The following is a 27698-nucleotide window of genomic DNA, read 5'->3' as shown; positions in this document are numbered from 1 at the left end:
TCCTGCTTTTGGCTTCTTACCTGTTCCAAGCTATTCTCTACATTATTGGAACACTATTTTTTCAAATCCTCACATTTGATCATGTCGTGCTCCTGCCTAAAATTTGTAAGTTCTTTTCCTCCTAAATCTGTACCTTTGCACGATATATAAGACCATTCGACATGACAATCTCATCTACTCACTGGCCTTATCCTCTGCTGTCCTACCTATGCCACTCCATAGCCCCGAAATACTCAACTACTTGCATCCTTCCTCACAACCCACCATTTCAGCCCCTGGCTTCTCAGCACCCTCTTTTTTTCTGCCTTGAACTCCCTTTCTCAACATGTTCACCCAGCTCCTACTCTAGCTTCAGGGTAAAACTTAATCATCACCTCCTCTGTCAAGGTTGCTTTGGCAGCATCACCTAGATCAGGGGTTGGCAAACTTTTGAGACGGAAGAGCCGCCACGGGTCAGCAAACTGCGGCTCTTTGGGTACGTACATGTGGCTCTGAAGTAAAACTGAAAATGGAAAGAAAACTATCATAGTTTCATTTATAAAAATTTTTAAAGATAGTATTCACATAATGGTGATTATGCAAAAATATATTTATGGCTCTCGAATAATTTTTAAATTGTTGTGAGGGACAGGATTGGCTCTTCCAGGGGTCGGCAAACTTTTGAGATGGAACGTACCCAAAGAGCTGCATGTGGCTCACGAGCTGCAGTTTGCCGACCCCTGACCTAGATGAAAGTGCTTACTCTTTTCTTGCTGCACCCATCAGGACCTGAATGCCTTATTACAATATTTCCTTATTATTAGTACCTCCTTATTGCAACTACCTCATGAGTATGACGTTTCATTTTCATGACTTACATGTATAGGAGGGGGCCTCTCGGCCTGCTGCCCCATTCGCATCTCCAGTTTCTCACAGAATGATTGGCAAATAATATATATTCGATAAATATCTGAACAAATGGAAGCTAGGAAATCAAAGAATGATTTCAGATGAAATGACTATGGGATTTCATTAATCATTCTAGATGGAATGATTAAATCTTCTAACTCTTGTCTAGATGTGAGTCATAATCACACAGCTTTGTAATGAATCTTTTAAAAAAAATTAAATTTCTATATATTGAAATGAACTCCAAGGAACAAGGGCTGGTTGTTTAACATGCTGTTCATAAGGCTGCATGTTAAATGCCACCAAACAAAGGCAAAGCCAAAGCTCACTGGAGCTCGGGAAAGCTGTAAAATCCCCATTACAATCGAGGCCAATGTGTCACATCTTATAAAGGCTCTATCAGCTTTCATTGGACCTTGGGTTTTCATAGCACCTGCCCCTCTGGGCTAAAAAGATGGTATCTGGGATCATTTCTGTGAGGGCTGACGGGAAAATCCAGACTCTCTTCAGTGTTAAATTGGAGCTCACCAGGTTGAAAACGGATCCCAAGTGTCCAATTCCCTGAAAGACAGGATCAGCCATTTAACTACAGGAAACCCGAGGAGAGAACAATGTCCTCTGAAAGAACTCAGGGTCTCGTTGGTTACAGGAGCCAAAAGTTGTTTTCCTATTGCTTTAGTGTTTATTCAGAAAGGACACAAATCCTCATGCCATTATATCTTGTACATTTTCCTCATATATTCAGAATCAAGAGGGTCAGCAATTAAGTCAGCACAAATAGTCTTGGAGTTAAATAAGAAACGTAGAATGGAAGTCCATCCCTTTATGCTGTAAATTCAAACTCAGGAGGAAGAAGACAAGTAAGGATTTGGAGAGAAAGCATGGCTTTGTTAAAGGCATCCTGGGAGGGGGATCAGGACACCAGAGTTTGTTTCAGTTTTGCCTCTGATTTGCTATGAATTTTTAGGCAAGTCACTTTGCCCTTGCAGCCTCACTCATTTACCAGGGGTTTAGATTTTGACAAGTCACTAAAACTCTGTAGGTCTCAATTTCTTTGGGTATAAAAATTAGGCTGATCACACCTACCTTATGGGATTTCATGAGGAATGATTGAGATAACATGGATGAAGGATGTTCCCCAATGCCCTAGGGCAGAGGTTCCCATACTCATGTGATGTCTAAGTAATATTTCCACAAAATAGAAATATTTAACGGTTTCATTCATTAGTAGCTAGGTACAGATAACTTAATGAGTATATTTTGTCCATAACAATTTAGTAATAGTATGAAAAAAATAATACACATAAATTGAGACAAAAATTTAATAATTTTATCGCATTTGTAAATAACCACAGTTACTTATTAAGGGGATATGTGGCTCATTTTGTGTCTGGCAGATATTATTGTTTCCCTTGGAAATTTAAAGTATTCCATGGTGCCCGTAGTACCCTGGGGTGCCTTGGCACACAGTTTGGGAACTACAGCCCTAGCACCTAGTAGGTAGGTATTAAGGAGAGATCTGAACTATTTGAATTATCTCATTCAAGTAAATGATTCTATGATTCATAATTTTTTATTACTTTTCTTGTACTAGTCTGGATAGTGTTCATGTAAAGAAAATGAATGTAAATCACCCATTTTCCTCTTTTTTTTCTGGATTATGAGATACCTCTATCATCAAAACAAGTTACTTGTGTCAGCATCCATATACCAATAATCTTTGACTCTGAAGCTTGCAAGTATGCATAGATTATTGCAAAAAGAGGCAAATATTTTAAAAAATACACACATGCCCAAGAGAACTGACTTTCCCCTACGCTGGCCCGTTGTGATCTTTTTCTGCTTGAACTATAAAGGAGTTAAAATCTGTTCAGAATTTACCAGATACATATGGCACTACTTTTTAAGGAATGTTGTATTTAAATACAAAAGTACTCAATTGGGGGAATTGTTATTTATGAAAGGTCAAAACATTTCAGCAAGCATGTGAATCACACTTAGATGAGGTGAGGTTGGGGGAGGAAGCAAAATGTTAATGTATAAAATCCTTTTTATTCGGCATGGGCAGGGCATAGAGGAAGCCGGAAAATTCATCCTCTGGGAAGGAGAATTAGCACATAAATGCTGACTCTGGGGCTCCATCTTGCGTCAACGGCAACTCACTGTTAATGGCTATCTGAAGCATTATGTTAAGAAGGATTCTGAGGAAAATTTAGACTCTTTAAAAAATTAAAAGTGATATTTATCATAGACTCTGGAGCAGAGACGGGAAGCATACATGCCACATGTTTGCGATTTATGGCTGAACAGCGGAGCTCCAGGACATGCTCTTTCTCCCACTTTTTAGAAGGGAAAAGCCAGATCTCATTTTCATGACTTGTTTTACTGTTTTATATTAAAAATCTATATTGTTCTACTTTTGGAAGTTATTCCAGTGTCTAGAAAGTCTAACCAAACCAAGAGGGGAGTGTTTAAAGTAAAAATTATAAATAACAGAAAATAAATAACTATAAAGCAGCTCTCTCAAGTTTTAAATAAAGTTCTCAGTTTGATAGAATGTTAGATCAACAGCTTTCTGATATAATACAGATAATTCAGGTCAGATGAAGGAGCAAATACATCTTTGGGAACAGTCACCAAAGTAGAAATATTAGGACATATTAGGAACACAGTCAAGTCAGGTTGAAAAATACCTGAGCATCGTTCTCTCCTACTGTCCTGAAGGAATAACTCCCTTTTTTCAATACTTAATTGCCATAAGATGCAGTTGCAATTCAAAACACTCATCACAGATGGTTTTAAACATCTTTTGAGATCATTGTAGATTCACAAGCATTTGTAAGAAATAATCAAGAGAGATGCTATGTATCCTTCACTCAGTTTCCTATTCTGATGGTATATCTTGTATGACTATTGTACAATATCACAACCAGGAAATTGATGTTGATACAATCCACCCAGCTATTCAGATTTCCCCAGTTTTACATTCACTCATGTGTGTTTGTGTGTGTGTGTGTGTGTGTGTCCATTGTGTTTTCTTATTGCAGTTTTATAACATGTAGGTTCTTGCAACTGCTACCACTGTCAAGGTACATCACAGTTCTATTACAAGGATCCCTTGCACTAAACCCTTTAATAGCCATAGCCACCAACCTCCCTCCCTTCTTCCTAACCCCTGGTAACCACTAATCTCTTTTCCATCTCTATAATTTTGTCATTTCAGAACTATCATACAAATGGGATCATGCATTATGTAACCTTTCAAGATTGGCTTTTTCAACACAGCGTAATTCCCCTGAGACCCATCAGTTTGTGAGTGTCTCGGCAGTTCATTCTTTTTGACACTAAGTAGTACTCTGTAATATGGATTCCATAGAATGGTTTCACCATTTTCCCTCATCATAAATTTTATGAAGAGCTTAGGAAAGCCAGCAAATGGAAATGTGAAAACTGCCAACTCTTTTACATGCACAGCACCTGACAGTGGGCCTCAGGAGATCACCGATATAAATTTTATCTTTATTCTCTCATATATTGTGAGGTTGTGGAAGGTATTTGGGGAGGAATATCCTAAGACCCCTCAGCATAATGAAAATCGAATTAACGAAAACAGCACATGGTGATGAGAAATAACATGTTTCAAGCTAAAAGCGAGGACTAGTGACTTCACTGTGGCTTATTTCCAGGATTGCAAATACGTCCTACTTCCAGTAAAAACTGTGAGTGATTGATAGTGGCTGCCTGGAGGGTAGGGAGAAGAATTCAGAGGGTGAGTTCAAGCTCAACAGGAAAAGAGCCTAGTTGGTGAAGATCAATATCCTGTCACATCTGTGCCAGTTGTTTGTCACCAGTGATTTTAAAGCCAAAGAAAGCCCACATTACCTGAAAGGCCAATGACCATATGAAGTATATAAAACAATGGTTAGAAAAACACATCTAAGAAGTGTGTCTCTAGCATTGTATAGGACAGAAGCTCCCAGTAAGCAGGACATCCTTGGGAAATTTATCCCTGTAGTAGGGAAGGGTGGTTCAAGCCAGGAATACCTTCATTACAATCCCCTGATTGTTTTTTATTCCGACTCTATGCACATCAATGAAATAGCTCATTTTGAGAGAGAAAGCACTGACCAAAGGAGGAAAAACTTTTCCCTTTCCTTAATATTTGAGTGTTTCGTAAGTGACAAGCAGGGTGCTAATGCATTTTATATACCTAATCCCATTAATTCTCACACAATCCTGGAAATTAGGTCCTATTATTATCCCCATTTACAAACGAGGACTGAGGCCTAGAGGTTTGATAACCCATCCAAACAAGGAAAAAGAGGCACTTGGTGTCTGTCTCCACTGCCTTTCTTTCCCCTGGACCTTTTCTTTCTCATTATAAATGAATAAAGTGGAGTTAGGCTTATTACATGATTCTCTAGTGAGTCTGGGCTGCAGGATTGTTCCCACATTCCCGAAGCTGGCTCACTTCTGGGCACTGACAAAACCAAGCGCATGGATCCTCAAGGTTAAGTACAAGACCTGGAAATGGAGACTCAGGGGAGTTTTTTGAAGCCACTTAGTTTAGCCCTATGCCAGCCTTTCTAAGCCACACCCTTCCTTAACACACTAACAAACCACAACACAGATTTCATTATAAATGATAGAATTTTGGGAGAAATAATGCTGTCATTATTTTTTTACCACTTACAAGGTGAGAAATGTCAATAAGTTCTAGAAGCCTGGGACAAATTTCTCAATGAGACCTACAAGAGAGGGTAAACAAATAATTTTGAAGACTAAATAAGTGTTAGGAATTTACTGGGTACAAATCTTTACATTTAAGCAAAAGAAAAAGTTTCTATTTTTTTCTTTTACATATGTTTTTATTTCCAGATTATCCTACAAATACCCTTCATTCTCACTGCTAAATTTGATAGATATAGAAGCGCTTTTAAATTCCTAAATTTATACTCACAGTGCACTTTATAACTTTAAGTTGTGAAGAAGAAAAACACTTTCTTGTTATTAGACAACCACAAATAAGATTATTTTATTTTACCTCTCATAATGTTATTCATTAAGAAACTTGCAAAGCTTATCAGAATACTGTTCTATTCTTTCATTTAAGAATATTATTAAATATTCCTTAAAATATGGTTTAAAATCTTTAACCATAGTTAGAGAAAGACAAAACCAAAACATATAAGAGATTAAAAAAATAATAATTGGCAAGTGAGGAAGAAAACTGGGTCTGGTCTCAGTTGGGTCTGTTTTTGATCTCAAGTGAAATTCATTGTGCCTTGTAGCTCACACCAGTATTCCATTTTCCTGAATGACTAGAAGCCAACCTTATAAAGGAACCATGTGCCTAATCAGTCACATATAGTAGTAAATGTTATGAGCCAAGCGATTCCACCAAAGCATGTGAAAAGTGAACACAACCATGGAGAAAGAGAAACTCTCACTCATTGCCAGAGGGCATGCACAATGGTACAGCCAGTTTGGCAGTTTCTTACAAAATGAAATATACTTGTACCATATGATCTAGCCAACTGAGCTCCTGAGTATTTACACAAAAGAGCTGAAACTTACTTCTACACATAACCTGTACACAGATGTATAGAGCAGCTTTATTCATAATTGCCAAAACTTGGAAACAACCAAGATGTCCTTCAGTAGGTGAATGGATAAACTGTGGAACCTCCAGATAATGAAATATTATGTAGTGCTAAAAAGAATATATCAAGCTATAAAGACAGCAGAAACTTAAATGCATATTACTAAGGGAAAGAAGCCAACATGAAAAGCTACATACTATAGGTTTCCAACTATATTACATTCTAGATAAAGCCAAAACTGTGGAGACAGCAAAAAGGTTAGTGGTTGCCAGGGTTTAGGGGGGATGAATAGGTGGAACACAGTGGATTTTTAGGGCAGTGAAACTACTCTGTAAGATGTACTACTATAATGATGGATACATGTCATCATGCATTTGTCCAGATCCAAAGGCTATACAACACTGAGAGTGAACCCTAATGTAAACTCTGAACTTTGGATGATAATGATCGGTCAAGTGTAGGTTGAAACAAAATTAAAACAAATGTACCAGGCTGTTGGGGGATGTGGATAATGGGGGAGGCTATAATTGTGTAGAGGATAGTGGGATATGGAAATTATGCTATCTGTTCAATTTTGCTGTGAACCTAAAACTTCTCTAAAAAATAAAATCTGTTAAACAGAAAAGAAAAAGTGAACAGAACTGGAAATAAAAGAGACTTCATCAAAATGAGGGTGTAGGAGAATTTGTCTCTATCTCCTGGACATGATCATTCTCACAGGCTTATGTTGGCCTAAGAATCACACTCTTGGCCTAAATGAAGTGCAATTATCTAAGAATTTTTATTGTTTAGCAATTTGGGCCAAGATTACTTGTAAAGAGGAATAGAACATTGTTTGGAAAAGGGTTGGATAAGATGCTTCAGGACTTGAATACCAAATCCAGAATGTGGAGAGAGGCTGCAGGACAGAGAAAAATGTCCGAGACCTTTCCCGCTCCCTGAAGTGGTATGGTCCATACTCCACTTTAGAGAAATATCAATGAATACAGAAGATTTCATGTTTACTGTGGGCGCATGATATTAAAATATTTCCATTGCCATACAAATATTTAGCAAATTTTACACTGCTTACTAATGCAGAAGTATTAGTGAGAGTGGAATTTTTGGTTGGGGCAATTTGAACACAAAGACAAGTGGGCCATTGACATCTGGGCTTCAGAAATACATGTCTTTCTTATTTAAAAAAAAATCATGTATACAGAAAACACTTAAAGCCAATAGTTCCAATGAAAATTATTTTCTAATGTGTCCTCCAATTTTACAGAGATTTCCTACAGGATTCTGTTAATCAAACTAACTGATGTTGACAGAATCCAATTATTCCTAGGAACACACAAGGAGGTTAATGTTTGTTTTTATTTTCAAATAGATTAGGATTACTCAAAAGGCCATCTATGTATTTGCTTATGTAGGGGTACCAAAAATGGGGGGAAAAATTAATGAATGACATTTCCCCAAATGAGTTTAGAAATTTGTGAAATTTGCCATATTTTCTTATGCTTGTTTGACTGAATAACATCATTTTTTATTTTAAATTAGATGTGGTGGTAGAGGAATGCCAAGCTCTTTTCAGTGCCTAGGGTCTGTTGAGGTCATAATCTCATTTCTGTCCGTAAGGAATTTAAAAACTCGATGAGGAGGATGGGGAGGTAAAAACACACAGGAAACAAAAAGAGAGTATACAGTATTCTGTCATCATGTGGCAAATTGTGTGTCTTTGTCTATATACACAGTAGAAATTTTATGAGACACTGGGCAATACTTTAAAAAAAAGACTTTAGCAAGGCCATCAGGACTGGGTAAGACCTTGATATTCAAAAGATGTGGAATTTTTATATAGCCACATAAAGTTTAAATAGCCAGCCATTTCCATTCCTTTATAAAGTCTTTACTTACAGCTAATGTTTTAGAAATTTGTTGTCAAACACTCTCATCTGCTGAGTCTTCAGGACTCAGGGTCATTAGATATAAGGGAATGTAGCATCAGGAGAGTGTTTTCATGGGCATTTGAGTTTTCACCACAGGTATCCTTTGGAAGCTAGATGGTGGGGATGCATAAACTCCCATCACAAGCTCAAAGGCTCTTGGAAAAACTCATCTTCAGGGAATTCATGGCCTAGAAAGGCCAACAGTTTGAATTTGCTTTAAGGGCTCTTGGCCTTCTATTCCAGTGTTTAGGAAATTTGTTTTAAGAAAAGAAGAAAAATTGGGGTTAATGACCAAGGGAATTTTTGTATCCAAATGAGTTAAGAAAACAAAGTCTAAAATAGGCAGATCTTAGCCTGTTCAGCAAACATTAAATTAATTCATTCTATTTCCATCCAGTCACGAGAAATCCTTGAACCCTTCCCTTTACCCTCATCCCTATAAAAAAAATAAAAAATAAAATAAAATAATTACCATGTAGGTATTAGGAATTTAAGTGAAGAGAATTAATGATGGCACATTTAGATGCTAAAACCTAAGACACGATTTCAAATTGATTAAAGCAGGCCTGTGTTTTACTGCTAGGGAATAAAAAAATTAAGAAGGTAAGGGTTCTGCTTCTGTTTCTTCTTGTAGGTAGAAGAATTTTTTTTTCTCTTATCACATTTCTAGCAAATTTTACTCTTTTAAGTGCCAGAACCAAGGAGGTAGTATATTCCCCTTATTTTAAAAACTTAAAGGACATTTAATAATAATAGTGTTTTAGTTACTTCTAAGAAAATGTTCAAGTGAGCATCAACTGCTAATGGTCTGCAAAGAATAAAACACAAATTAAATGTGAAATCAAAAGAGGGGAAAAATAAAGAATGAGAATGGGACATTGTGTAGGTTAACTGCACCGTGAACTGAAGTTAGAGCTTTCTAAATCGCGGCCTAGAGTGAAATGGAACACACAGGAAGACAGCTAGAAACAGTGAAAAATGAACTCTCTTCAATTCTTATTTCTTTTCTTTTACTGTAAAAATCAAATTACCATATATTATTAGATCGAATATATCTGTGTCTTGGCTCATTTGGCCTCAACTATTGACCAATTCTGCATATTAATAAATCTGTCCTTCATAGAACATTGAAACACTGTTGCTCCACTTCTCTCCAACAGTTCAATGAAGCAGGGAAAGTTCTAACATTTTTACATTTTACAGGTGAAGACACTGAAGGAGAGAGGGCAAGCATTTTCTAAGAGACTACAGTGAGTCAGGGGCAAGTTGCAAGTGACAGAACTTGCATATTATTTTACTATTTCACTCTAATGCTTCAAGGGGACAAATATATATTCAGTGATTCCATTTTTCTTTAGTTGGTGATAATGAAAGTTGATCCCCTAGCAAATGTTTCCCTTCCTCCATGGGGAGCATAGTGGGGCTGACAGGAGCTAGCCATGTAAACAAAAGTAATACCATGTGACAAAGGCATATACGCAGAGGAAAGACACCATTACTCTCTACTTGATGGGAAATGGAGGGGGCGCTTTAACCAAGGATGTAAAACAAAACGCAGCTGAGATATATAGCATTTCCTCTTTAGTTTGACTAATGAAAGGGTATTGGGGCTCAGAGAATTACGCTTACATGTATTTAATCAGAAACTGCGGAACTTGGGTTTTTATATAATAAAATACAAATTAGGATCATTGATTTCTGAAAAGGCGAAACCCAGCCTCCAAGCAAATAGTCAGTCCCAATGGTTGCCACATTTTAGGGTACATAAGAACAAACTAAAGAATTCATTCAATGCAATTATTGTGGCCCAATCTCTGAGAGTCAGTGAAATGGGGTCAATTTGAATTTATTATAAGCATGTTAGGGGATTCTAGTGCAAGTAGTTCACGGACTATACTTTGAGAATACTCCCAACTTCCTACTACTTTCTAGAGATGATAGCTCTTCCCTTACACAAATCCATCTTCAAGTGTTATCCAAACCACATAGACTTTGCTGGCATACCATTGTAACTGGGTATTTTATTTGAGAAACCATATATAATTTGAGGTACTTAATAGGCAAATCTGTCTCATCTCCTTGATAAATAACTTTTAGTCAGTGTGTGAAAAGCCTTGTGTAATTCAGATATTTACAAATCAATGTCAAACACAGTAGAGACTTGATGTAGTAAAGAATTATTATTATTTTTCAAAGATTTTATTGGGGAATTGGGGAAGGGGAGCAGTGTTGAGGAATCGGGGAGGGGGAACAGACAAGTTGCTGTCCTTCAGTCTAGTTGTGGAGGACGTCGTTTCACTGGCCCATGTTTGTATTATCATTGCACTCTTCTGGGGTGAGGCAGATCGGTCGCCGGTCACTGCACAGCCACTCATGGCGGCTCTGTGCAGCTCACACCAGATGCCAGCCACCCACTGTAGCTCCACTGCAGCCTACAGCATGGCTGGCGACTCATGGCAGCCCAGCTCCAGGTCGAGCTGTTGTTCACAATCTTAGCTGTAGAGGGGGCAGCATCACTGGCCCTAATGTGGGATCTGAACCGGGGCCCTGCTGCTCAGACCTGGCATCCCAAGCCAACTCTTAACCAACGCACCACTTGGCCGGCCCTAAAGAATTTTTTAAGTATGTGTAAAATAAAATCACTCCCTAATAATATATTTTCACAAATCTGAATTTAAGTTGGATTTGTTTTAAAGTTACATGTACATATAGGTTAATAATCTTTTACCTAGCGTAGTACAACTAATTGTCACTCTGTTTGACAGAAACCTGAGGATTTAAGAATGAATCTGGAGGCAAACTTATTTTTACATAATCATAGACTATTCAAGGAGGATCATCATTTAGCTTATTTTATGCATTGATAACTCTAATTGCTGCCTATGTCTTTGACTGGAAATAGTTAATTGCTTTTCCACTGACATAAATTGGCAAAGCTCTTTACAAAAAAAAAAATTATGTTCAGCCTGTGAAGTATGTTTTCTCCTCATTTAATTAATAACTTAGAGGTAGATGCCTTTCCCCAGATCTCAGAGAACAATGACTCTCCATTCATATTTTGAGGCCTAGGACCTGACCCGTTTTCATACAGAGTATTCCTGGAAGGGATGCTGAACAGTAAAGTCCTTTTGTCTTCACTTGCCAGTTCATCTGGCCACTTCCCCTGAGAAAAAAATATCAGAGCAAAGCCATTCATTTTCAAAGGCAACATTACACAATCAGTAATGTTTCACTCACTGCTATGCTACTATTCTAGCCCACTTATTCTCATTCAGAAATTATGATCCCTTTTAAAATCAAGATGACCTTTCTCCAGATGTCTAGATAACTCACAACCTCCTTTACCAGCCCATGAGTATGGCGGAGTGGAAGGAGTGTTTAATGCACTTGGGGAGACATGGGTTCCAGTCCTGTCATTACCACTAACTAGGCAGTCCCTTCTCCTTTCTGTGAGGTAAGAGATGCGGAACCCATCAGCTCCCTCTCTGAGCTGTGGTTCAATGTTTATTATTTTCTTTTTGCATGATTCTCCTGATGCCAAAATAGTTGGCGACTTAGCCTTGTTTTCAAATAAGATGTAGTGGGGAGGCTGCAGCTCTTCAAGGTACATCCTGGTCACCAGGTTCTCCGCCATCTGTTACAAGCATTTCGCACACAGAATGAAAGATTGTCTCTTGTGAGCTCATGTGGATCCTCAGGTGATAGGTGGGCAACTGGTACTTTGGGAGGTAAATAAGATCACAATACAAAAGGATTGGCTGAATTATAATCTATTTGCTTGTGTCTAATTAATGCCCTGTGTCTTTCTTCATTTGCTGAAGTAAAATTTAGTAAAAAGTCTCCAGTCTTCTTTTTATAATGGTAAAGTGTTAACTGCATCAGGACCAAACTTATATTTGATGCTATGAATTGCTAAGACAATCATTCTTCAGTCTTCGGCAGGGAGCAAAAATAAAACTCCACTAATTTACAGTTTTCTAATGAAGAATGTATAAAAACTTAGCTTGGGCTGAGCTGAGGATGGGTCAGGCAAAGCATTTTAAACTTAAGAGAATGTATGGATTTTAATTTATTTTTATTTTTAGAATAATATTTGAATTATTTTTGTAGAATGCATGTTAATCATAAATAGTTTTAATTTATTCTTCGAATCAAGACCAGTAGGACCTACTAGGAAATACCCTGTTGACAGTTATATGCAATTAAAAGTAATAAAAACTATATTCTATAATAACAATAATAGATAAGATTAAACTTTTACTATCTACAAGGCACTGCTTTAATTGTTTTATGGGTATATGTCATTAAATTCGCTCAGTAACATGATGAAGTAATAAATTCTTATCCCCATTTATGTGTACAAGCAGAGATGTTAAGACTTTTCTCAAGGTCACACAACTAGTAACTGTTTAAGCTATAATTTTAAAATACATAGCCCAACTCCAGAGCCTTGACTCTTAAATCACTATACCATACTGCCTTAAACAAACCAATTAGCAACTTCAACACATTGGACTTTTATTATTTTGAAGTAGTGGGGTTTCATCATTTACTCCTATGTCTCAGAACGTTTCAGTATAGTGCAAAAGGCTTGAGTTTTTGTCTACTACTAAAACAAGTAAAAAGTTACAGAATAAAGTGTCTCCATTTTTTCCATACTTTTTTTTTTAAAGCTTTTGGTATCTACGATGGCTTTTCTGCAGGTCAGAGCTGGCAGAGCACAAGAAATGCACTGAGCACTATAGTAAATATGGAAGACATAATAACAAACAAAACCTCACTGTATAATGAAAGGTAGACAATAAACAAAAAAATAATACATCTTGTGTCAGGTGAAGAGAAGTACTATGGATAGGAAGGAAAAAGAGGATTCAGGTGATAGAGATTTTTGAGGTGGTAGTTGCTATTTTATGTGATATACTCAAGAAAGGCCTCTTGGGTTAAGTGATAGCTGGGCAGAGGCCTAACGGAAGTCAAGGAATGTACGATGCAGTGATTAGGGGAAGTGGGTTCTAAGCACAGCAAGTGTAAAGATCCTGAGGCGGGAACAGGCTTGAAGGTACAGGAAGCAGCAAAGACCCTAATGTGGCAGAGAAAGGTAGAAGAGGAAGTTAGGGATACAGCAGGGCTCTAGATTACATAGGGCCTTGCAGGCAATTGTTAGGAATTTGGCTCTTTTTCTGAGTGGAGGGAAAGCCATTCAAGTGCATTCAAGAGTTGTGATATGATCTGCCTTCCATTTTAAAGGGATCACCCTGTCATGTAAAGAATAGATAAAAGTGAAGCTAAGGTGAAAACAGAGAAGATAATTAGGAGGCTATTAAAATAAACCATTTGAGAGCAGATTGTGGCTTAGACCAGGGTGAAAGCTTTGGAGATGGTGAAGAATGATTGTATTTGGGATATATTCTGACAATAGGATAGTTGGTTGATTGGATATGGTGTGTGAAAAACAGGGAGGAGCCAGGATGACTCAACATTTTTGGTCAGAGCCACTACAAGAACAAGGTCGGCATTTATTAAGATGCGGAAGAGTAGACAATGGCCAGTTGTATCTGGGTGGAGGTGTTGCCAAAAAAGGCTTTGCAGGAAGAAATAACACTTGAATAGGTATTATAAAATTCGGGAAGGTTGTTCACGGAGCACGAACATGGATGATTCTTATTTCTATCAGAATGGATGCCATGAGCCAAGGTAAAGGCAGATAAGAAAGTAAGACTGGTGTGAGAACAAGTAGCCTGTTAGGACTGGAATAGGTGTAAGACCGGGAGGTCAGCATGACCCAATTAATGAAGAGCCTTTCGTGTGTGTACTTCATTCTACAGGTACCTTGACAGATGCACAGAATTTGAGAACCATGGTCTAGATACAAAACTTTGAAGTTCTTCTCATATGAAGTCTGCCTTCTCCCACAATCCCAGGGTCAGCCTATGAATGACAAGCATTCTTTAAAGGGTTCCTTTACATGAGGGAGCCCTGGAATTCTTCACCAAATTAATCAGGGAGGCTAAAATATGCAAGTCTCTGCTATTAATATAAGCATGTGCCATGAGCTAAAAGGGTAAGTCCAGGAGAGAGACCATCGTCGAGGAATTCATATTTGCAGTGGACTTTGCAGAACAGGAAAAACATTTAATAAGCAGAAATGGGAGGAGGGCAGTCCCTTGAGCTTGAGCTCTACCTGGGAGAAAACCTACCCAGCTAGTGTATACAGTTCGGTAGTTACTCAAGACATTCGAGTTGACCCCACCCACTGGCAGTTGCCCTTCTCACAAGATAACAGGAGGCCCTCTCAGCTCTGACTGCTCAGCTGCACTCCAAGCACCGGGCACGACCCAGCTGATGCTGCCTGCAGCCCTGAGCTGGCAGCAGCTCTGCCTGGGGAGGAGGTGGGAGGGAAAATAAGACAATCACACTCCTTGTCTAGTTTGTAATCACTGAAAGATAATTTCCAGATCCCAAACTTCAGATGACACATGGCTTAATGTGAAGAAGGTGTACTCTTTCAAAAAGGGTTTGGCGTGTGGCCACTACTCATTCCTACCTATTCTGAGAAGAGGGACAACAAAAAGGGAGGAGAAAAGAGGAAGAAGAGAAGGGGAAGTAAAAAAGAAACAAAACAACAAATAGTTTCAGAAAATTTAAATAGATGAATTTTTGGAGCACAAATGGTAGTCAGTAGATGGGGTCGGTCTAGGAGACCTCTAGATATGTGTTAAAGGTAGGTGTCTTAATAAAAATAGTTATCAATCCGTTGAATGCTTACCATGGGCATTGGGCTCAGGTCTCTGTAAATCCTTACCATGACCCTATACTCTTGTGTCCATTTTATAAATGAGGACACTGAGGTTTTTGAGGGTAAATAACTTGCATATATTTTAAGTGGCTGAGCCAGACTGAACCCTGGTTACTGACTACAGAAACCCGTGCTCCTCACTTCACAGTATAATGGGATAAACCACTTAGGTTCAGCAATGGGCTGCTACTTGGTTATAATTATTTGAGTTCACCTAAAAAAGTCAGGCTTTCTCATTCTTCCTCATCTTCAGTGATTCCGAATTGATACACACTACCTCAGCACCTCCTTTTCAAGAAAAAAATGCTAATGCTAACATATTACCTCTTTCCTTGTTAACAACTTTAAAACAATATTTATCTTTATGACTCCAGAAGAACCCAACCCCTGGTCCCATCTCCATGTTGTTCCTGTCATTTCTCATTTTTGACCTCTTGCTGCTATATGCCTACATATAAATATTGGCCCACTTTGGATCTCTGCACCTTCTCTCCAAGCTCCAGGGCTCACATGTTCCTGGCAGAAAAGTCGTGGAAACTAAATAAGTTTCATATTGCTCTTGGTGTAATAATAAAACTGCCACTGCCAGGAGAAGCCTGGCTCTGTTGGGAGCATGACTAACTGATAACAGGTAAACTCGGTCTCAAGTTGTCTTTCCAAGACACCCAAATGACAGGTGGTTTCTACTTAAGCTTTAACACACAATATGTATTTCATTTTTGAAATGTGTTAGAATATAACCATGGACAGAAAACAAAGCCCTTGATAGGACTTTACCACAAAGTACATCTGCATCAGGCATGAATAATTCAGCTTATACAGCAGTATTAGAAATGAAGAGACATTAGACATGAGATGGGTCCACTCTTTCATTTTCTATTCATGAAAACTGAGGCCCAAAGAGCTGGCACGACTTGCATGGGGACCCATGCTGCTCCATGTACAGGAAGTTAACACACATGGGATTCATAGAATAGACATTTACTACATTTCTGCTATGGCTACTTGGGTCCAATTTTGAGGGTTTTGACTGTTATTTTTAAATGGCTCATTTCTAAAACGACAGCAAGTACAGAAAATTTGGGGGAGGGGGTGTCTACAAGTAATGTAAAGCCAACTTGAATCTAAGAATGAGAAAGTTGGTTAAATGAAATGGGTGTTTCAAATGCACATTATGGTCTTGAAATGGTTCAGAACATGCTGTCCCCAAATATGCTACTTTGGCATATTGATTATTTTGAGGTGAAGGCAATTGAGAAACAGCAGATGCAGGAAGGGGTCTCTTTCCTCTCCCTTTCTACCTAAAATCAGGTCATAACATTTCCCAACAGTAAGGTAGCATCTCTGTTCCAGGAAGAGAAGACATTCTTATCAGAGACTGGGGTCAGCACCAAAATGAATCTGTACAAACGAACCTATTAAAATAACCGTGCTCTTCAATTAGTTTCTCCCATATATTTCCTAGTCACTGTCCCACAGCTTACTACCTCAAGCTGCTTTGTCTTGTCACATCCCCATAATTTATTATTCTTTGTGCAAAAAGGCATATTAGCCTTTGGGTGTAATGTCCTTTTTGGGTCGTCATTATTCTTTTGAAAACTACTGTGGACACATAAAGATATTAAATAAATTTGGATGCTTTTCTCCTATTAATCTGTGTTATGTCAGTTTAATTCTTAGGCCACCCACAGGACCTAAGAGGGTCAAGGGAAGTTTTTCCTCCTCTACAGACTGTAGTTAGGACCATAGGCTGTTCTTCCATCACTATCAGGCTTACAGGAAATTCATATGTAACCTAGTACAAGCCCTCCTACCTTTTTCACAACACTCCCTCAATTCTTGGAAGATCCTGCACTCTTATTCCCATGAACCACATATAGACACAAGCCTTCTAAGCAGTAGGTCAAAAATATACTCATGTAGCATGTGATCAACTAGGACGATGATACATCTTTCAAATGTTCTGTGAATGGCAACTCATAAACTTTTCCCTCAAAAGGCATCTTCTTTAAAAGCTCTATGGCTCTCAAAACCCACATTTTGACAAAGTATAAGGTTAAATCTATTTTAGAATGAAAGGACATTTAAAAATAAGCCAACTACGACCCTGGCTTCATGTAAGAAAATATTTTAGTATTCAACAAGATCAAAAGGATACAATATTCAAATAAATTTGTTGAGCAAGGATTGTTGGAAACCTTAAATTACACACACACACACACACACACACACACACGTGTGTGCACACATACATAGACTACATTCTTAATTTTGTTCACTTCACTATGGACGAGTAGCAATCTATAGACTGACATTTGAGAAACATATCTGTAAGCAATGGAAGCCACTGAATATTCTAAGAGGAATATAGAAATAGATTTCTTAAAGAAAGACATGTCTGATGACAAAGATAATGGATTAAGGAGTGAAGGGACAGGTTGATAATTCTCCATGTGCTGCATTTAAAGCAAACCATACTCTCTTTTCCCATTAAAAAATTAAAAACAATCCAGTTTTTCTAATAGATGTATACTACATGTGACTAATTAAAGATTGAGAATGTATATAATACAGAATTATATCAGGTGATGAATAAAACATGACAAGTAAGTTGGGACGATGGGAGAAGGGGAGAGAAGCCTGGGAAGGGTGGGAACACTGAAACAGTGAGTGGATAGCCATTGGCTAAACCAGTTTCCTCTTCTTCCCAGACACACAACTGAGTTACATTTCCAAGAGTCCCTTGCTATTAGTTGTGCTCTGCGGCACAATGGAACTTGAGTAGACACGATAGTGGGTACTTCTAGCTGAGAGAGCAGGGGGAATGAATGTACCAATTTCCATTATTATTTTTCCTCATCTGCAAACTGAATGCAGAGGACTCTGAGGCCCTAGAGATGGGCAGACATGTAAAATGGAAAGTACCTGAGTCTCTGAATGAATGCATGGGAGGTTCCTCACCTAGCAGGGACACTTGTTATGTGAATGAGAAAACAAACAAATTTGCTAGTGTGAAGCTACTATAATTTTTGTTTGTTATACCAACCAGCATTTCCTTAAAATACCAAATTCCCATGCCTAAGTTTTAAAGAAAAGTAACATCTTGATATCTTTAAATTATATTGTGTCTAATTTATATACAAGTTTAAAATTCAATGGTTTTTAGTATGTTCACAGAGTTGTACAGCCATCACTGCTATCTAATTCCAGAACATTTTAATCACTACACAGTGAAACACTATACCCATTAGAAGTCTCTCCCCATTTCCCTCCAACCCTTTCAGCCCTAGACAACCACAAATTTCTGTCTCTATAGCTTTGCCTATTTTGCCCATTTCACATAAATGGAATAATACAATATATGGTCTTTTGTGACTAGCTCATTTTACTTAGCATTACTTAGGATTTCAAGGTTCTTCTGTGTAGCACGTATCATCATTTCATTTCTTTTTATTGCTGAATAACATTCCATTGTATGGCTAGACCATATTGTACTTGTGTAATCATTAGTTGAAGACTCATGACCAAGCTTTTCTTATCTTTACTGTAGGTCCTTTAAAATATCCTATCAATATATTGAAGGAAAGATTCATTTACCTAGAGGATGCACACACACATTCAAAGTCCTGCGGTTTAAAAATATCAAGATTTTACCAGAAAATGGTTTCTTTGACTTAAATTCACTCACAAGACTCAAAACTCCTGTTAGAGTGATAACATACAAAGTCCCCAAGAGTGAAATAAACAAGAAGAAAGCACATGGTTTCGTACCTTTTAATTCAAGAAATATATAAGGAAAAATAATGCATTGCAGCCAAACAGTCTAGCAGCAGCATCCATGAGGATGCACTTTGAGGAGGAACCCAAGGAACTAAACCTAATATCAACACAAAGCAATTAAGTAGAAATTAGGATTGCTGGGTCAGGGAAAAAAATTCATTAAAGGAATCAAGTCTCTGTTTTTCTAAAGATAAATCCCAGCTAGTCTAAAAATCATTAAATCTTAATGACAGGGTCAGTTTGTTGGTGCTGTTTACAAATGAAATATTAACATATATCTGTAGCCTGTAAGTTTAGAGTTGTGATTGCCTTTCTACGTTAAAGGAGTTAAATTTCTGAGAAGATTTACATGACAGGAGAAAAATGCTGCTTCTGTATTTGCTGTCTTTAGGTCATGAGGAGGACTTTCATAAAGAAAGGATTGACTCTGCGTGCATTGCATTCATTTGATAGACACTTATCAAGCACCCCTTGTTTCTCAGGAACTATGGTAGGGCTGAGAATATAGAGATATAGACACAGAATGCAGTAAGACCTGTAAGAGTCATGGATTAAGGGGAAACTCGGAGAGAGTGACTAATTCTATCTGAGCTGCCTGTCTCAATGGTACACACTTTGTTTTGGGTCTTTAGGGATGAGTACATGTGCTATGTGAGATGGAGAACAAGGAAATTCTGGGTCGTGAGAATGGGATTTGGAGTCATGAAAGGGCATGGAAGGTTTAGGAAAAAGGGTTATGCAAGGCAGATTTATAGGGAATGCAGAAGTAGGTTGAAAACCAGTTCAGTTTCAATCATTAAAGGAACATGTACTACAAACTTATGAATGAGTTCAGATTTTGTCCTTTAACCACCAGCGCATTAGCATATTTAAAAAAAGAAATAGTTACATGGTTGGACTATTTTAAAATTTTTTCTATGAAAACACAAACACACACAAAGACTAGAAAACTTACCATAAACACATCAGCCACTTAACAATTGTCAAGATTTTTCTACTTTTGCTTTATTTTATTTAAATGAAGGATTTTAAACCAAGCTCCCCATCTGATTTCATTTCACCCCTACATCTCTATGTATGGGTATGTTCTTACTTAATCACAATCCATTTTCACATTTAACTGAATTAATAATATTGTATTGGCATCATTAACCATTTGTGAACTGAAATGTCCTTAATTGTTTCATAATTATCTTTTTTTATAGTAGGTTTGCTCAAACGAGGTCCCCAATTAATTTCCCATGCTGCTCTAAATTGTAATGATTCTTACATATCTTAATTTAGGTTTCTTTCTCTTTGTCCCATCTTTTTGTATCCCTATGCCATGGACTTACTGAAGAAATCTAATATAATGTCCTGGAGTCTGTCTAGCATATTTTATTTATCTGTTTGCTTCCTTATTGGTAGAATTTAACTTTTTCTCATATTTTTTCTGTTTCCTGTAACTGGTAGTTTACTCTAAAAAGCCTAATTAGTGGGCCGGCCAAGTGGCGCACTGGTTAAGAGCTGGCTTGGGACGCCAGAGGGCCCCGGTTCGGATCCCACATATGAGGGCCAGTGACACTGCCCTCTACAGCTAAGATGCTGAACAACAGCTCAACCTGGAGCTGGGCTGCCATGAGTCGCCGGCGACAGCGTAGGCTGCAGCCCCTGTGGCAGTGGGTTGCCATGGGCTACCGTGTGTAGCCAGCAGCCATCGTGAGGGGCCAGCAGCCATCGTGAGGGGCCAGCAGCCATCGTGAGCGGCCAGCAGCTGCCGTGAGCAGGCGGTCCAGAAGTCGGCAACTGATCTGCCTCGCCCAGGAAGAGCGCATGATGGTGCCAACTTGGGCCAGTGAAGCAACGTCCTCCACAACGAGACTGAAGAACAAAAGGACAGCAACTTGTCTGTTCCCCTTCCCCCAATTCCCCAGCGCTGTTCCCATCCCCCAATTCCCCAATAAAAATCTTTAATAAAAAAAATAAAAAGCCTAATTAGATTCAGCTTTTTTTTTAAAGGCAAGAATATGTAATAGGTGGTATTGTATACTTTATATTGCAGCCAATTGAGAGGCACTTAATAGCTGGTGCTCCACTTACTGTGATGCTAGGATTGATGATCAAATTGCTTTCAAGAAGATGGCTTTACTAATACTGTGGGGAAGATAGACTATGGTGAAATCACTTTGGTAGCAGGGAGATCAGGCATTGTATACTACAGAAGAAATGAAGTAGATGTGACCTAAGGCAGAAATAGTAGATAAACAGAGAGAATGCCATATTCAAGAAATAATTCTGAAGCAGAATTATAAAAAGATTGGAAATTTAGTACAAGTTTGAATGGAAGATGGGAATTGGGGCAGGTGAGCAAGTAGTGAGGACTAAAGAATATAAGTCCCATGACAGCGAAGAACTATGTGTATGTTGCTCAATACTAAATATTGAATGCTCAGCACTGTGGTTGGCATGTAGTAGGTATTCAATAAATACTTGTTAAATGAATATATGAATGTATGGTTGGATGGTTAGATAAATGGATAGATGGTGCTAGAACATCTAAAATAGAAAACTAGTTGGATGTTCACACTACTAATAGCAGGGGAGAGAACATGAAACATCTTTCAAATTTGACTTGCATTCAGGATATTATTTGTCTATGGATTATTAGTACCTCCCTCAAAATGCTTAATATTATAAAGTTTATTCAAATTGTACAGCCCAGGGATATAAAGAAAGACTCAAATGAATCTAAATTTATTCCTTAGAATGCATATCTGGATTATGGGAAAGTAGGAATAAACATTGTGATTTTTTGGCCTCAAATCATACTGAAGTTTAAGGAAGTTCCTAGGATGATGATAATGTGACAATTTATGCATACCCAACTGATGGCATTTCACATGGTAAAGTGAAGACCATTAAAAACAATAACATATCAATAAAACCCCCAAAATCTGATTCCTTGAAAAGATAAATAAAATGAATAAGCCTGTAGCTAAACTAGCTAATAAAAAAGAGAGAACACAAATTACTAATATCAAAAATGAAAGAGGGTACATAACTACAGATCCCATTGACATTAAAAGACTAATAAAAAATATTACGCCTACAAATTTGATAACTTATATGAAATGTACCAATTCCCTGAAAGGCACAATCTACCAAAACTCACACAAGAACAAATAGAAAATCTGAACAAGCCTATATCTATTAAAGAATTTGAACTAATAATTAATAACTTTTCAAAACAGCATTAGGCTCAAATGGTTTACTGGTGAGTTCTACCAAACATGTAAGGAAGAAATTATACCAATTCTCAATAATTTTTTTTCCAGAAGACAGAAGTAGAGGGAATACTTCTTAACTCATTCTGTGAGGGCAGCATTTACCCTAACACCAAAACCAGACAAATACATTATATAAAAAGAAAACTATAGACCAATATGTCTCATGAACAAGTATGCAAACATTTTAAACAAAATATTAGCAAATTGAATCCAACAATGTATGTAAAGAATTATACAACAGGACTAAGTGGGATTTGCCCCAGGTATGCAAGGCTGGTTCAACATTCAAAAATCAATTCATGTAATCACATCAACAGGCTAAAGAAGAACAATCACATGATCATATCAATAGATTCAGAAAACAGTACTTGACAAGAGCCAACACCTATTTATGCTAAAACTCTCAGGGAACTAAGAATAGAGAGCAATTCCTGAACTTGATAAAGAACATCTACAAAAACCCTACAGCTCCCATTAGACTTACTGATGAGAAGCTCAAAGCTTTCCCACTAAGATCAGGAACAAGACAAGGATGTCCTCTGTCATGACTGCTTTTCAGTATTGTACTGGAAATCTTAGCTAACGCAGAAAGACAAGAAAAGTAAATAAAAGGTATATAGATTGTGAAGGAAGAAATAAAACTGCCTTTGTTCACAGGCATGATTGTGGTATTTTCCCCTTTACTTTCTTCAAATAACATATTTTTCTATCCCATAAATGACTATCTCTTCTGTTCTAAATGTTTACAAATATCTTGTGGTGTTCTTGTTAGTAAGATAAGAAAGTTTGTGTTATCATAGTCCTTCCTTACAATATTCCAAACTGACAGTATTCATTGTCATCAATAGATAACTTTCAATGACTTAAAAAGTGAAAGTCTCAAATATGTTTTACCAGTGCTTATTTTTAAAATATCCCTCCCCCCCCACACACACTTTTTTCCTAATTAGAAAATCTGATTCAAGGTGCTTCAGCGAAAATACATTAGTTCACATAAGTGAAAATTCAAGAATGGTACTGCCTTCAGACAGTCTGTTCCAGGGACTCAAACCACACAATCAGGGCACTAACGTTTAGCAATCAATTCTTTCTGTGTAGGGACTTCCTTCTCAAGCTCCACTATTTAGAGACTATAGCTTCAGGCTCATATCTCCCCAGGTTTAAGTTAAAAAAAAACAAAAAAAAAGCAAAAACAGAGAATGTACCACATCTCAGTAGCTCCCACATAATTCCCAGAATTCATTCTGATTCAACTAATTTGGATATTTCATCCACCCTTGATTCAGTCACTGTGGTTATTTTATTATTATAAGCATCATTGTTTAATGTTCTGATTGGCCAGGTCTGTGCCACCTGCTCTGTGCCATATACAGCAATGACTAGTAACTAGAGGACGTTTTGGATACTGTTACTGGAAAATGAGTAAATGCATTCTAGGATGGCTAAAACAATAAAACATTCTCTACTTTGTAGTATGCTTTCATAGTTATCCTGTGTCACTATCATCCCCATCTCACAGATGAAAAACTGAAACCCGCAGAGTGATGTGGTTAGGACCAAAATAAAACTCAGACCTCCTCTCTCTTAGCTTGGTGTTATTCCACTGCACTAGATTGTGTTGCATTCTAGGAAAAATATTCATTATTCTAAAAATGAATAAAAGAACTCTCTCCTTTATCCCCCACCCCAGAAAGAAAAGTATACTTTTTTTCTTGCTGGATAAAATAAAAGCTTTGAAGGCAAATATAAAAGTTACTTTTTTTTTTAATTATCAGTTGTTATTCCAAACGTCTCTGAAATCAAAATGATGAATGAAATACAAATCAGCTCCTAAGAAAGTTGATGGCCCCAAGGGACAATAATTTCTCATTATTCACATCGATCTTAAACGATTTCATGATTCATACAGAAAAGTAGCTGGCAGAGTACACTGAGGTGGGTGGCTTACCATTAGACAAATCACCCTAGTGCCCTTCTAATAATATTATATTTACATGGTTTCTGTTTTAAGTTCCAACATATTCTAGTTGAATAATTAATTTCCCCCAATAAAAGGAAGATGTTAAAATGAAAGCAACTTTCACTCAGTGTAATGACTGGTCTGGGATGAACCTAACTAAAGCCATACAACCTAGTATAATGTACTTGAAGTACTTAGAATTTATTCACTGCATCCTCATTTTCATGTATGCATCTTATTATTCTCAATTAAACTGTAAGTTTCTTGATGTCAGAAACCTAGGTTTATCCTTTTCATACCCCTTACAACCTAACATAGCCCTCAAATACTTAAGTCTGAATTTCCATTCGTTTTGGATAACCTGGATATTTTTCAAAAAGACACACCCAAGCGAAATACAGTATGATGTTCAAATAAAAAAATAAAAACCAGGCCACAGAAAATAAGAGTCCATGTAAACAGAAGGAAGGGATTGATTCCTTCAGATTTAATTAGATAATTATACTTGGGCAGTAAATTGGTTCCACGTTTTGTTAACATAAAAACAAAAAGGAAGATCCAAAAAGTCAAAGCTGTATGACTATGCATTGGCAGAAACATTCCACCCCTGGCCAGAAAGTAAACCCAAATAGAAGTTTACCAAGGGTCCCTGTAGTAGAAAGTAAATGGGCATTGGAAACAGGTGGTCCTGGTTTTATGTCCCATTTTCTGTCCTTTCTTAATTATGTGACTTTCGGCAGGGCCTTAAAACTCTCCTGACCTCCGTGTCTTCATTTGGAAGATGAGGAGTTTGATAACTAAACATAACAGAGTTATTGCAAGAAGTATTGGGTTGCCGGGAAAGTCATGACACATTTTTGCAACGAAAAACATAGAAAAAATGTCATGACTTTTCCGACAACCCGATATTAATAGTAAGCTAACTATAATATATCCTCCCCTCATCATTATCTTTGTCGATACTATTACATACTCACTATATGTAAGTGTGCCAAGGGCTGTCTGTGTAATAACTCATTTAGTCTCTTATTCCTTCCTTGTGAGGAAGGCAACTGAAATAGTGAGAGGAAGTAGCTGGCGTGAGGTCCCACAACTAGCTGACTGTGCGACTGTCAGTGGGCGCTAGATCAAAGTCAATTCCCTTTTCCTTGTGTGGCCTGGTAACTATCTCCCACCACCACATTTTTACAAAAAGAATGACTGTTGCATGATTTCCTACAAGTATCTTTTCCTTAGGACCATGGGGATTTTTTTATTGTTGTTGTTGTAAACATTCTTGGGCCACATTTGGACCAATGTAGAGAGGAAACGGGAGGTGACGCCAAAATCGCAAGACTCTCCAGAATTACACTAAATAATTTTCTGTGTCTTCTTTGCATTAGTTTACATCAGTCAGGTCAAACCTGACTCGGTCTCACAGACGTTTCCCTGGTTAACTGGACAGAGGAACATATTGCCTCCAGCCTCATCCCATCACTTTCTGCCTCCAAGGAGGTCTTAGTTCCAGGAGAGGCGGAAGTCAAACGAGCATTTACCAGCTCAGTGAGTTACAGGCGAATCTATGGGCAGAGATTGAAGTGACCTGAGTTCAAGTCCACACAGGTCACTCTTTATCCATAGGACCTTACGAAGGTCACTGAAATGAGTGTCACTTGATAGAGTGAATAAGCTGGACAAGCTTAGTAATTATCGGATTACTTTTTTATTTTTATTTAAGAGTTTATTTGAGCCAAATTGACATAGGCCAGGGAGCAAGATCTCAAATGGCCTGATTACTTCTTTAGGGACTTGTCTCAGGGACTACTACCCCAGGGTAAGGAGGAGATTAAGATGTTTTCAACCCCTAACTTAAACTTGGGCAGCTCCAGTTTTATTGTTTTTTATTTACTCGATGTTGACTTTAATTTGGTTTAAGAAAGGGCTTCTGACCCATTGAACTAGGTGATTGCTGATGGTCCTGGCTTAACAATCTTTGAATGCACATCCATTTCTGGCTGGACTGAACTGACTGCCTTAGGTGGGACCTCTGTGTTATAGTTTGCCACTAGCAGTAGGTGTAGCGTGTTTACTGAGAGAGGAGTTAAGGAAGTAAGCCTCTTCCTTAACTCTTCGCTAACTTCTGAAAAGAAAGAAAATATTTCAAATGATAGCCTTTCTCTGAAAGTAGCAAATAGATGGCTAAAGGAAGACATTGGTTGCAAGTGAGACCAGATGAACTGGGAACTTATTTACTGCTTCCAGCAAATTAGCTGGAGGGAAAAAAAGAACCCTTTCTCCACTTTAGCACTGTGGGGAGGAAGTAAACAAAACATTCCATCCGATGTGATTCAGAATTTCCTAGATGCTAAGCCAATCAGCCCACTGGAGAGTTCTAAATCATTAGGACTTTCCCAAAGCATCCTCAAGTCACAGAACCATCTCTTGTGAAAGAGGCCGGGGCAGATGGATGGCCCACCAGACTCACAGTCAGGAGGTCTGATTGTGGTCTTGCCTCTGCCTCTCCTTATTTGGAATTGAGCTAGTCACTTTCTTCTCTGGTCTCGGCTTCCAAATCTGTTAAGGAAAGATTGTGGACTAGGTATGTGTTACTAAAGTCCCTTCTTTCTACAGGATAGTATGTTCTTCCAACCAGTAGTCAGCTAAATGGATAGTTCCAAGTCCTCTGGCCTATGTGACACTTCTCAGTATTAAAGTAGAAATGCCTCAAGCTCCAATCCTGTAGACTAAGATATACCCACTGACCCTTCTCTCGGTACCTCTAAGGTTTACTAGGTTAGTTATATTCCTCTTAGGCATATCTTGTTCAGATTATCTATTTACACTGGATTATTGATGTTGTTTTTCCTTTCATTGCAAAAATTTTTACTTTTCTGATTTTTATTTTTCTCTGTACTTCATGCCAATATTTCACGACTTGTTCCTTCCCTCCCCCGCCCCCCCCTCCAATTTCCCCTAAATATCACATATTAAAGACTAGTGGACAATCAATTTAAACAACAACAAATAGGGGATAACAAAGGAAGGGTTACATTACAGCAAAACAGGTGACTTGAAACTGAATCGTAAATATTTCTATTCTGAAAAATTGCAGGTCCTTATTATTACAAAGGACTTTTCACCTGCCAAGTTTCTTCATTGCCCCAAGCCCTTTATGAGGCTACAGGTCCTTGCTCACTGCCATCCTTTCCAAATCCCCTTCTGGGCAATTGCAAGATATTTAAAATGTTTCAAGCTTCATTTTATAGAGGAATTCAGCTCGCTCTTTCTCCTCTAAAGATTCTCCTTGGCCATGCCATGAGGCTACTTTTCTACAACTAGAAAAGTCCAAAGTATTTTTTCTAATTGATCTCTCTGTGCTTTAGTTTCCTTATCTGTAAAATAGGAAAAATCACATTGCTGTAGGTTATTGTGAAGCTTCAATTTTGGTACCCAAAACAGAGCCTGATACACAGTCATAGCAGGGGTTCAATTTAATGT

At 37.9% G+C, this 27698-nt stretch overlaps 1 protein-coding gene across 24 annotated transcripts in view; it reads right to left on the bottom strand.

Annotated features, from left to right (window-relative positions):
* SGIP1 (SH3GL interacting endocytic adaptor 1) overlaps positions 1–27698 on the bottom strand; it is a 194061-nt gene that overhangs the window by 139733 nt on the left and 26630 nt on the right. The gene's annotated exons all lie outside the window — the stretch shown is intronic.

Source organism: Hipposideros armiger, unplaced genomic scaffold (assembly GCF_001890085.2).
Source record: "Hipposideros armiger isolate ML-2016 unplaced genomic scaffold, ASM189008v1 scaffold_106, whole genome shotgun sequence".
Classification (NCBI taxonomy): Eukaryota; Metazoa; Chordata; class Mammalia; order Chiroptera; family Hipposideridae; genus Hipposideros; species Hipposideros armiger.
The sequence above is the reverse complement of the archived record's forward strand: the minus strand, read 5'-3'. Positions and strand labels throughout refer to the sequence as shown.